General features: G+C 37.6%; 2 long non-coding RNA genes across 2 annotated transcripts; one reads left to right on the top strand and one right to left on the bottom strand.

Moving 5' to 3' along the window:
* Positions 1-1,596: 1,596 nt before the first annotated feature.
* LOC138954946 (uncharacterized) lies at positions 1,597-3,592 on the bottom strand. The gene is made up of 3 exons (XR_011452031.1): positions 3,491-3,592; positions 2,760-2,852; positions 1,597-2,114 (listed from the first exon to the last, which is right to left on the bottom strand). It is a non-coding gene; the product is annotated as an uncharacterized lncRNA (long non-coding RNA).
* Positions 3,593-3,742: 150 nt separating this feature from the next.
* LOC138954945 (uncharacterized) lies at positions 3,743-8,181 on the top strand. The gene is made up of 5 exons (XR_011452030.1): positions 3,743-3,940; positions 4,251-4,412; positions 4,784-4,921; positions 5,489-5,646; positions 7,007-8,181. It is a non-coding gene; the product is annotated as an uncharacterized lncRNA (long non-coding RNA).
* The last annotated feature ends 5,003 nt before the right edge of the window (positions 8,182-13,184 follow it).

A 13,184-nucleotide genomic window follows, 5' to 3' on the forward strand; every position in this document is an offset into this window, starting at 1 on the left:
AAACGTTAATTTAACGTTTGCCTGAAAACCAATATAAAACGGTTTGCATTGAAACGTTAAAATAACGTTAAATAAACGTTTACACATAACCGTTCAATATCAAACCATTTTTAAACGTTAATTTAACGTTTGCCTGAAAACCAATATAAAACGGTTTGCATTGAAACGTTAAAATAACGTTAAATTAACGTTGGCACATAACCGTTCAAAATCAAACCAATTTCAAACGTTAATTTAACGTTTGCCCGAAAACACAAAAAAAACGGTTTGCACTGAAACGTTAAAAAAACGTTAAATAAACGTTGACACATAACCGTTCAAAATCAAAGCAAAAGCAAAAAAAACAACAAAAAAAAAAAACGTTGTTATTGTTGTGGTGGTAACATTGACATTAACAATAACAAGCAACAAAAAAAAAATTTGAAAAAAAAAAATTTAAAAAAAATCAAAATTTAAAAAAAATAAAATTGACATATTATATCAAAAACAAACGTTTCAAAAAAATGTATTTGTTAAAAAAAATAAAAAATTACCATAATGTAACGTTAAATTAACGTTAGTTTTATGTTTTATGGCTAACGTTTATTTCATGTTTTATGGCTAACCTTAAATTAACGTTAGATTTAGGTTACTTTGCTCATCAAGATAAACGTTAAATTAACGTTAACATTTAACGTTAATTCAACCAAAATAAAACCATAATATAACGTTAAATTAACGTTAATTTAACGTTTACCGCTAATATCAATTTGACCAAAATAAAAGTATAATACAATGGCTGTTTGAACGTATTTTTCACGTTGAGTGCAAACATTAAAAAGAACCCCCCAAAAAACATAATCAAACGAATCATAAGGAAAATAATTTTATTTAATTTTTTATTTTGCTTTTTAAATTTTTTTCTTATTTGAAGATGCATTTCCCATAGTCTTTTCTGTCTGCTGTTGTTGTAGTGTTATATATGTAGCTAAAACCATGTTAAAAAAAGACAAGCAAACACCAACATGTAAAGTCAAATCAAAGTTTGAAAAAGGTTTTTGGTGAGAACAGTTAACTTTGCAGCTAACGCTATATGATCTTGTTGTATTACTTAATCCGGAGAGCATGCAGGCTGTTGATTTTTTTGATTTTTTTATCTCTGTCTCATTGCAAGGATGGTACTGGCCAGGTCTCATATTTTGAGCCAAAGACTGTACATGCTAACATAAAACAAAACAAGAAAAATAAATAAAACCATTAGAAACATGTTTTGACAATATGTTGTAAACATTTATTCATCATTCCTTGATATTTCCACAATATAAAAAATAAAAAATAAAACCATGATAAAAATGTCAAAAGTTGAATCAGTTCTAAAGTTTCTAGAAGTGAGTTTGGATATATATATATATATATATACCACACTTTTAGGTTCTGTACCTAGAAATTTACCAATTCTATTCCATCTTTTGGGTTTAAAAAGTTCTTTGCAGATATATATATTATACATCCAAAATGATGCCACAAGAGACAAGGAAATATGAGGTTATTTGCAACACCACCAGCAGAGGAAGAAGTCGCTCACTTTGCAGCAGCAGATAGAAAAGAATTGTTGAATTTGAAGCAGGAGCAGACACAGAAGTTGTTGAATGTGTAGTATCTGCAGCAGACAAAGAAGTTGTTGAATTTACAGCAGACGATATATTTGTTAAATCTGCAGCAGCACACAAAGAACTCATTCACTTTGCAGCAGCTCCAGACAACAAGAATTGTTGAATTTTAAGCAGGAGCAGACACAGAAGTTGTTAAGTTTGCAGCAGGAGCAGCAGCAGACAAAAAAGTTGTTGAATTTGCAGCAGACGATATACTTGTTAAATCTGCAGCAGCAAACAAAGAAGTCATTCACTTTGCAGCAGCACCAGTCAACAAGAATTGTTGAATTTTAAGCAGGAGCAGACACAGAAGTTGTTAAGTTTGCAGCAGCAACAGACAAAGAAGTTGTTGAATTTGCAGCAGACGATATATTTGTTAAATCTGCAGCAGTAGCCATGGAAAAAGTTGTTGATACAACCAGTGCAGACGATGACATGTCTGCAATAGGCGACTTTGAAGATCTGCTCCACATGCTATGACACCTGCAAAGACAAAGAATGCAACAATCTTAAAACATAAAGAATTCAGTGTTATTTGAGAACTTCAGTGTAAACACTATAATTATGTCTTCTTTGTTGGTGTTCTTTGCTGAACATAGAACTGAAGGTAAATAAGGTTTAAATTGTCTTTGCATAATGCCAATATTGTTGAATTTACTTCTGTGAATTTGCTAACTTTGATAGCATCATTCTGTGTTTGAATGAAATGCTCTATGTCAATGCTGCCTGGCACGGACAACAGCCCTACCCACCCATCCACCCCCACCCCACCTACACACACACAGAACACCTTCCCAAAAATGTTCCCCAGACTAAGACAATGGAATGTCAGTTGGACCTTGACTAAAAATATGTATAGGTAAAGATGTCCCAGCTACAACAAATTGTTCTGTCAGAAGACCTCCTACATGTCGAAATGATGTGATGGCCGACCAGCCAAGAATTACATGTATCAATGACCCTATGCTGAGGCCTGACAATAACACTGCCTTCTCTCAAATATGATTTTCTGTTATATAATAATATGACTGCTGGAACATTCATCTTAGCGTTAAACAAGGATTTTACCTGCAAACACACACACACACACACACACACACAGTGACACACACAGTGACACACACTTACTTGGCCTCAACAGCCAGAATGTCGGGGTTGTACCTTGTAGTTTACATCCCTGTGAATGCTTTCTGTTCCATCCTCATGGTAATTCCTCCCACCCTGCAATGAAAGCATTGATGTGTGAATTGCATTAATTACAATAGTCTAAACACACTCAAATCTTTACTTGTTAATGAAGACAGAGAGATAGAGAGTGGGAATGGGGGGGGGGGGGGGGGGGGAGGGAGAGAGCAGTTGTCAATCAAACCTTGTTTTAAGTGTCTTTGAATAGATCATTTTCGAAAATTACTCCCCATGCCTCTCCTGAGATCTCTTATTTACTGTACAGTAATGCATTTGACCTGAAGCTGTAAGATTGAATAGTAAGTGCCCTGGGTGCACATGTGTGGAAAGTATCAGATTGAGAGAGAGAGAGAAATTTTCAGATTGAGAGAGAAAGAGAGAGAGAGAGAGAGAGAGAGAGAGAGAGAGAGAGAGAGAGAGAGAGAGAGAGAGAGAGAGAGAGAGAGAGAGAGAGAGAGAGAGAGTAACAGACAGAGTCTAGAGTAGTAGAGACAGAAAGACACAGAGAGAGACTGAAACAGAGAAAGAAAGAGACAGAAGGCAGGAAAGAAAGAGAGAGAAATCCACCTTTCCAATCGTTATGCATGATATTGCTTTGATATTTGTGACTCGTATGAAAAATAAGTCAACAATCACAATGCCAACGGATCGTGAACTATGAATCACAACATTACCTGAATTTCTTCAGTGCTGAAAGTTCCATTTGCCATTCGCCTCAGCGTCACAAGATCTGTATTGTGTATTCCTGATATGCTGAAGTGTAGCATGTTATCTTATACATGTATCAGCAGTCACACTGACTTTGAAGTTGCTAGCGTGTTAAAAACTGTTACAGAAACTGAGAAACTTTTTTTAATTTCGATTCCAGTTCCACAGTGAAAAGTTTGAGACTGAGAGTAATGTCCCTTGGCGATCAAGGGAGGTCACTCAGAATTTTCGTTACTTTATCAAAGGACGTAACGGCAAGTTGTGCTGTCTGCTGATGAGGAAGATTGGGAACTGGCACTGGCAGAACTTTGCAAGAGCACTATGATACACCAACAGAACCAGACTGGACAGTCCAATACTAAGACCGAAGGCGCAAGACATAACTGGACTGGTTTCAAGATTTTTACAAACTTTGAGTGAGTATTCGTATTGCCTATGGAACTTGGAAGATAGATTTGCTAATTATTGAGACTAGATCAGATGTATTTTTTATCTCTTGGAATACATGACTGATGAGACCAAAAAAGTTTGCTTTGTTTCTTAGGTGTGTGTGTGTGTGTCACTGTGTGTGTGTCACTGTGTGTGTGTCACTGTGTGTGTGTCACCGTGTGTGTGTTTAGGTGTTTGCTGTTTTTCTTTATTGTTGTTGTTGCCTGAAATGGTGATTTTAACTAAGAATCCTTTTATGACTCTGTTGTGCATAATAAATAGCTTTTATTCTTTCAGATTTATACCACAAAAAAACTGTCTGCATTTGGTGGGGAGGTGCCTTAACTGGTCAAAAGAAAAGTGAGCTGATTGATGGCATGGCCGTTCATCGCATTTGGATGGGAAAAGGCAAAACCAATTTCCATTCTTCAACAAGCTGAAGGTTTGCATTGGAAAACAGTAAGTGGGTTTTTTAAATGAGTTTTAAATGTAACTGACAGAACAATTTGTTGTGTAATTATTATATAATCAGTTGTGTAATGCTTGCAAAACACACACACACACACATGTACACACGCATCCCCCATCCCACCCCACCCCTTTCCACATGTATACATTACATACACACACAAACTCCAATTTGAACTGTACCTGTTTCAGTGGTGGACCTTTCTGGTGACCTGTAATTACTCAACTGTCTGTTGGAACATATTAGGGAAAATAATCTATCAATGTGCTTTTGTAAATTTGTTGGTTAAATCAGAATTACTTTCAATTCTGTTTCCAGTCCTTTGTGCAAATTCGTATTAATTGGACATTATTTCTTTCAGATGAAAAAAATCCTGTCTACAATCGGAGAGAGAGAGGTGGCAATGGGAGGGGGCCACAGTCTGAAGGATGGCTGTACCAAAGCATGCAGTTGGAAGGGGACAACCCATCAAGGTTTACAATTATCAGCTTTGAAAACAGTGAGTACAATTTGGTACATGTATAATTATTGCTTGCAACAGACCCACAAACCCAACACACACACTCATATAAATTCATATATCAACCGTTTCTGTTTCAGTGATGGACTGGTATGATGAACTTTTCTGTCTTTAAGTTTAATAAAATTTAGGAAAACATGTTGTCATTCTGTGCTTGTTTGTTTTTGTTTTTGTGATAAGGCCTAAAAAAAAAATAGGTGTGGTTACGGTAACCCGACCTACCCTATTTTTTTGGGCCGACCCTATAACTTTTTATTACATTTGTCAAAAAACAACCAAAAGACCCCAAATAAACGAGTGCAGAAAACGCAATGAAAGCGAAAGCGCCCGAGTCGCACACTTATTTCCCTGTCAACTAGGTTTAATTTGTACACGTTAGAAAAAAAAGTTAAAACAAAAAAAAAGTGATTGCCTACCTTCCTACCCTATTTTATTTTGGCTATGTTACTGTAACCACACCTATTTTTTTTTTGTTGCCTAACTGAGAATCCTTGTTCTCATTCCTGTGCACATGACATGTATTTATATTGACTTTTATTCGCTCAGATAACAAACAAGTCTGCAATTGGTGGGAAGGTGTCTGGACTGGTGGGAAGAATGATGAGTTCATTGATGACAGATGATTGTACCAAAGTCATTCAATCAGAAGGGGGAAAAACATCGAAGTTTCCATTGTCTGTGCTGAAAGTTCACACTGTTGACCAGTAAGTGAATTGTTTAACTCAGTGTCGTCTTTTTTACATTTAGTCAAGTTTTGACTAAATGTTTTAACGTAGAGGGGGGAATCGAGACGAGGGTCGTGGTGTACGTGTGTGTGTGTGTCTGTCTGTGTGTGTGTGTGTGTGTAGAGCGATTCAGACTAAACTACTGGACCGATCTTTATGAAATTTGACATGAGAGTTCCTGGGAATGATATCCCCATACGTTTTTTTCATTTTTTTGATAAATGTCTTTGATGACGTCATATCCGGCTTTTCGTGAAAGTTGAGGCGGCACTGTCACGCCCTCATTTTTCAACCAAATTGGTTGAAATTTTTGTCAAGTAATGTTCGACGAAGCCCGGACTTCGGTATTGCATTTCAGCTTGGTGGCTTAAAAATTAATTAATGACTTTGGTCATTAAAAATCTGAAAATTGTAAAAAAAAAAATTTTTTTATAAAACGATCCAAATTTACGTTCATCTTATTCTCCAACATTTGCTGATTCCAAAAACATATAAATATGTTATATTTGGATTAAAAACAAGCTCTGAAAATTAAATATATTATATAACAATTAATATGAAAATTAAATTTTCGAAATCAATTTAAAAACACTTTCATCTTATTCCTTGTCGGTTCCTGATTCCAAAAACATATAGATATGATATGTTTGGATTAAAAACACGCTCAGAAAGTTAAAACGAAGAGAGGTAAAGAAAAGCGTGCTATCCTCCTCAGCGCAACTACTAAACCGCTCTTCTTGTCAATTTCACTGCCTTTGCCGTGAGCGGTGGACTGACGATGCTACGAGTATACGGTCTTGCTGCGTTGCGTTGCGTTCAGTTTCATTCTGTGAGTTCGACAGCTACTTGACTAAATGTATTTTCGCCTTACGCGACTTGTTTTTTCCTGTGGTGCTTAATTTCAATATCAGTTGTGTAATGCTTGCAACATACACACACACACACACACACACACACACACACACACACACACACACTCTCTCTCTCTCTCTTTCTCTCTTGTTACAAATTGGGCTGAGACTTTTGATTTTGCATATATATGTGGACTTGCGCCTGTGTGTGTGTGTGTATGCGCGCCTGTGTGTCTGTGTGTGTGTCTGTGTGTATGTCTGTATACCTGGGTGTGTTTCTTAGTACATGTATTGTATGTGTTTGTTACTGCTAATGTGTGTGTATGTGTGTTTGTAAGTGTATGTTTTTGTTAGTGTATGTGTCTGTTAGTGTGTGTGTGTGTGTGTGTGTGTGTGTGTGTGTGTGTGTGTGTGTGTGTGTGTGTGTGTGTGATTTAGTTTGTAATCCCAGCCATTGACTAAGAACCATTTTTCCTTCTCTATCCCAGGTTGGTATCCTGCATAAGATTATGACCACTTCAAAGTCAGGGAGCTGGGCCTGGCCACATAGTTCAAACAGAAGTTGAACTCCCTCACCATTACCATCATCATATTCTGTGAGGTGGACTTCACCAACGACCAGAAGTTTGACCAGCGTCAAAGAGCGAGTGCAGGCAGCTGCTAGTGCTACAGGACATCATTGCGCGCCATCTCACTAACAAGATTCAACACCTTTGCTGACCCACAGCTTCTGAATGCTGTGTTTGCAAAGCAGCCCGGCATCAAGCCTCATTTACATGGGTGCCATCATTCAGGACTAACACCAACAGTTCATAAACAAATATTCACTGTGCACACACATGTTTGGCAAAGTGGTGCAGAAAACATGCAGTCTTGCTGCTTGTTAATTTTTATTCATCGATGATTGTTTTTCATCTAGCTACTCCACAAAATATGTTAATATCTTTTGTAATAGCAAGAATCTTAATGAAATGAAGCAGAGCGCTATTTTAAGATCTGAGAAGCAAAGGGACGTAATTGCTCTGCTGTATGACATGTGCAACAAGAGTAAGTGAGATTATGTGGAAGCAATTTTCTTGGCACCTGTGAGAATAACACGCTTTGGAATGAACAAGAGACTTTACATGCTTGTCACACGTGTATGCATTAATAGCGCTTACATCCCTTTGTTTCTCATATTTTGTGCTACTGACTTGCTTGTATTACTGATTGTGCAAATACTTTGTATTGTTTTCATCTCTGATTTTGTCATTAACAGTGATCGCTGTCGATAATGAGTTTGCACAGCCCTATGGTATTTACCTTGATGAACCCATACCAACGCATTGTGATTGAAATTCTTAATTGCTGATCCTGTTACCGCCTTCTGATGATTTTTTTTATCAAGTTCAAACTAGTCAATGTAGCGTTGCTTCAATGAGATTAAGTCCACACATAATTTTTGTCTGCCCGATTGATAATACTATGCTGTGGTATTTTACTGAGACTGAAAAATGTGTTGTAATATTTTTTTAGTTCACATTTTCATGTTTTAGCAATTGAAGGAATTTAGTATGCATTGTTCAACATTTTAAAAGTGTTACTGTTATCAAATTAGTATTCACTTATTGAATTGGTAAAGACCTCAACAATTTAAATTTTAAATAAAATTTGTGATCTTGAATTTTCTGTGCATTGATTCAAATTTGTATTTGCAAATGTTATTTTAATGTTTTCAGGAGAACGTAAATTTAACGTTTGCATGTTAACGTTAATTTAACGTTTGCATGTGAACGTTAATTTGACGTTTGCATGTGAACGTTAATTTAACGTTTGCATGTGAACGTTAATTTAACGTTTGCATGAGAACGTTTGATTATGGTTTTGTTTTGGTTAATTTTATGTTTGCATGCTAACGTTAAAAAAACGTTAAATAAACGTTAATAAAACGTTTTATTTTGGTTATTTTTATGTTAGCAAAAAACGTTAAAAAAACTTTAAATAAACGTTAATAAAACGTTTCTTTTTGGTTTTATTTTGGTTATTTTTACGTTAGCAATAAACGTTTAAAAAACGTTAAAATAACGTTAATCTAACCGTTATATTATGGTTTGATTTTGGTTTTATTTTGGTTATTTTTATGTTTGCAAAAACGTTAAATTAACGTTAATTTTAACGTTATATTATGGTTAGATTAACGTTAAATTAACGTTAGATTAACGTTAAATGTTAACGTTAATTTAACGTTTTATCACATGAGCAAATTAACGTTAAATTAACGTTAGCGGTAAACGTTAAATTAACGTTTACCGCTAACGTTAATTTAACGTTAATTTAACGTTAGCATGCTAACTGGGTTATATAGCTATTCTGACATTAAATTCTGTGTTAAAATCATGTTTTTGTCAGCAACAAGTACCAGAATGGTCCATGTCGTTGATTGCAGACGACGGTTCCCTTTCCGCATGAAGCCACGGAAATAACCGAACATTGAAAAACCCACGGACATGTATTACGGAGAAAACTCGAGATAACCGGATGTTTCATATTACGTCAATATGCTAGGAATCATATGACGTCATGACGTATCATGCTTGCCTACGTATATTATATGTTCGAAAGTCTGACTTCTGTTGGGAATTCGCGTGGTGAAGACTGCGGTAAATCTGTAGATGATAAGAGAACAAGGATTGTCTCAGAAGAAACGACTAAATGTTTCAGACCGGTAACTTCATTTCAACATTGCACTATACAATGGACGTTCTATGTGACAGGAGAGTTTGCTGATTTTGTGTTAAACATTGGAGAGATCGTCTGCTAGAATCAGAGATAGGTCGCTTCAGATAGCAGCTTCAGGAAATTTGCAAGGTTTGTTGCCTGTTAAAGAACTGGATTTTACACGTAATGTATGTCATGTACAGTGAGCAACAACAAAAACACACACAAAGCAAATGGCATCGTCTGTCGACTAGTCACAGAAACAAACCTGGCGAGGTATGCGTGTACTTTATACACGTGGAAGAAACCGGAACCATGCGTCTTTGTTATCGACAATATGCTTTTGGATATTGAGTAAAATGGCCGACTTCCGCCGCATTATGCTTTGATGATCGGAAGAGACCATCCAATCACAGCCCCCGAATTCCCCCACGTGTTCATCAGAATAGCTATATAACATTATTAACAGCTATTGTGTTTTCAGCGTAGCAATAGGGTCCGATATTTAGACGAGACAAGTATAATGCCGACGAGTCGAAGACGAGTCGCATTATACTTGTTCGAGTCTAAATATCGGACCCTATTGCTACGCTGAAAACACAATAGGGATTATATAGCTGTTATGACCTTGATTTGTTGTTCCAAACTTACAAAATGACAGTTTTTGCGTCGATGCGTTGATCCCAGGTTTTGATAGCAGACAAACTTCTTACGCGCATCATGTTCGCGCAGACATGCACACCGCTACACGCTTTCTGACTTTGGAAGAAAAACTGACTCCAAGTGCATTCGACTTCACAACACAGTTGTTGAAACAGCTTTTTAAGTTGTCAGTGTATGCTGTTGTCGATAGAAACATCGCCGTGGTACAGATGGGTACACCGGAATCATGCGTCGGCCATTTTTCTCAATATGCTTTTGGATATTGAGTAAAATGGCCGACTTCCGCCGCATTATGCTTTGATGATCGGAAGAGACCATCCAATCACAGCCCCCGAATTCCCCCACGTGTTCATCAGAATAGCTATATTGGCACATGTAAACAATATGAATTAATTAATGAACGCTACGAATATGGCAGCCTTTAAGGAGATCAGAATTTTTTTTGGTCCCATCAGCGGGTACTATTCGGAAGGTGTTTTTTTTTAATTGTGATGTCGCCAACTGTAAACTTATAACCCTTTCACTCGCACTCTCTCTCTTTCTTGATAACTTTCTTTCTCTTCCGTCTGCGTGCGTGTTTGGAATTTGTTATACAATATGTTTTTTCAGTTACACGCAAAATGGACATTGTTTTTTTACTGGACATTCTTTTTACATTTAGTCAAGTTTTGACTAAATGTTTTAACATAGAGGGGGGAATCGAGACGAGGGTCGTGGTGTATGTGTGTGTGTGTGTGTGTGTGTGTGTGTGTGTGTGTGTGTGTCTGTGTGTGTGTGTGTCTGTCTGTCTGTGTGTGTGTGTGTGTGTGTGTGTGTGTGTGTGTGTGTGTGTGTGTGTGCGTGTGTAGAGCGATTCAGAGTAAACTTCTGGACCGATCTTTATGACATTTTTCATGAGAGTTCCTGGGTATGATATCCCCAGACGTTTTTTAAATTTTTTTTTCGATAAATGTCTTTGATGGCGTCATATCCGGCATTTTGTAAAAGTTGAGGCGGCACTGTCACACCCTCATTTTTCAATCAAATTGATCGAAATTTTGGCCAAGCGATCTTCGACGAAGACCGGACTTTGGTATTGCATTTCAGCTTGGAGGCTTAAAAATTAATTAATGACTTTGGTCATTAAAAATCTGAAAATTGTAATTAAAATTATTTTTTTATAAAACGATCCAAAATTACGTTTATCGTATTCTTCATCATTTTCTGATTCCAAAAACATATAAATATGTTATATTTGGATTAAAAACAAGCTCTCAAAATTAAAAATATAAAAATTATGATTAAAATTAAATTTCCGAAATCGATTTAAAAACAATTTCATCTTATTCCTTGTCCGTTCCTGATTCCAAAAACATATAGATATGATATGTTTGGATTAAAAACACATTCAGAGAGTTAAAAAGAATAGAGATATAGAAAAGCGTGCTATCCTCCTCAGCGCAACCGCTACCGCGCTTTTCTGGATTGTTGATTTCACTGCCTTTGCCACGAGCGGTGGACAGACGATGCTACGAGTGTACGGTCTTGCGGAAAAAATGCAATGCGTTCAGTTTCATTCTGTGAGTTCGACTGAGCTTGACTTAATGTTATATTTTCGCCTTACGCGACTTGTTTCGTTTTACAATTACTTCTCTCTCTCTCTCTCTCTCTCTCTCTCTCTCTCTCTCTCTCTCTCTCTCTCTCTCTCTCTCTCTGTCTCTCTCTGTCTCTCTCTGTCTCTCTGTCTCTCTCTCTCTCTGCATCATCATCATCATCATCATTATCATCGTCATCATCGTCATCTTTATCATCACGTGCTGAAGTTTTCTGACCTCCTTTTTGGCTTTTGTTGGTAATCTTTTTAACTTTTTAATTTTTAATTTTTCAATTTTATCATTGTGTGTCTGTGCGTTCCAAGGACAGATTGTAAGAAAAGGCGTAGCCTTAAATCTTAATCCTTGTTAAATAAAGTTCAATTCAATTCAATTCTCTCTCTCTCCCTCCTCTGTCTCTCTCACTCTTCCTCTTCGCGCCCTCCCTCTCTATTGCTTCCCTCCCCCTCTCTCTCTCCCCCCCCCCACCCCATCCATATCTCCCCCTCTCTCTCTCCCTCAGTCTCCTCTTGCTCACCCTCTCTCATGGATGTTATTATCACGTGTAAACTCCTTGGCAGATATGAGGTGGTGTACATTATCCCTTACGCAATAAGTCGGGAGGTCCATGTATTGATCTTGATGGATCTATGGATCCGATGGATCTACTACGGTGGTTGACACGCTACGGTAAACTCTTCCAAGGGGGAAAAAAAGAGGACAGAAAGAGCACAGACAGCCATTGACCAACATTCTTTTTATCCCACAAAAGCCCCTTTCACAGTAATCAGGAAACGGCGGAAGAGACAGGAGTCCGACAATCGTGCATCGCCTGTGAGTGAGAAAGGAAAGAAATCCAGAAAGGCCTGTATCCACGCGAACAAGGCATCAGCCAGCAACACACACTCCGGCGAGTCTGGAAGCACGAGTTGCCTCCCGCCAGAAGGTAAGGTAAAGGTGACGTCCTCCCCGAATACAGTGGAACCCGCCTTTGAAGACACCCCAATTTAAGACGTGTTTTTATCTTAAGACCTTTGAGAGAGAGAGAGAGAGAGAGAGAGAGAGAGAGAGAGAGAGAGAGAGAGAGAGAGAGAGAGAGCCGCAGAACGCATAGTGGTACTGTGACAATGCTCCTATTTTTGTTTCCAATAATTAGATGTCAGTTCGAACACTTGGTCTCGTTTTTCTTTCCTAAAAGTTTGGGCAAAACATCTAATCAAATAGTCGTAGAACACGCAAAGCAGTGTTAAAGTGCGAAACGCGAGATATCCGGGGAAGGGGGGGCGAGCGGGGGGTATTTTGTGGTTGTTCAATTTCGGCAGAGACTCTCCACAACAGCTCTACTTGCATACGTCCAAGTTTGACCGAAAGAAACACACGTCACACTCGAAGGCGAGGCAAGGAAAGGCAAAGGATTTATTTCAGGAATTCCCATTGAAGTACCGTATATGAATTAAAAAAAATTAAAGATGAAAAAAAAGGAAAGAAACGCAAACTATTTGAAAAGAAACTTAGTCCGGTCAAATAAATAAGGTTGTCATCATTTTCACGAGTTTTCATTCACATTCATAAATCTCATGTTCCCCGGGGAATAAATCCCCGGTTACCATAGTTGCAGGAAGCCCTATTACATGGATAATCAAAAGCAAACCCAATAGAAACGCTCGAGGATTCTTCGGCTCTTTTCATTGGCGTTTCCCCAGACCTAAACAGACGACACGACACTGCTTTGCAA

This window comes from Littorina saxatilis, unplaced genomic scaffold (genome assembly GCF_037325665.1).
Source record: "Littorina saxatilis isolate snail1 unplaced genomic scaffold, US_GU_Lsax_2.0 scaffold_2100, whole genome shotgun sequence".
Taxonomy (NCBI): domain Eukaryota; kingdom Metazoa; phylum Mollusca; class Gastropoda; order Littorinimorpha; family Littorinidae; genus Littorina; species Littorina saxatilis.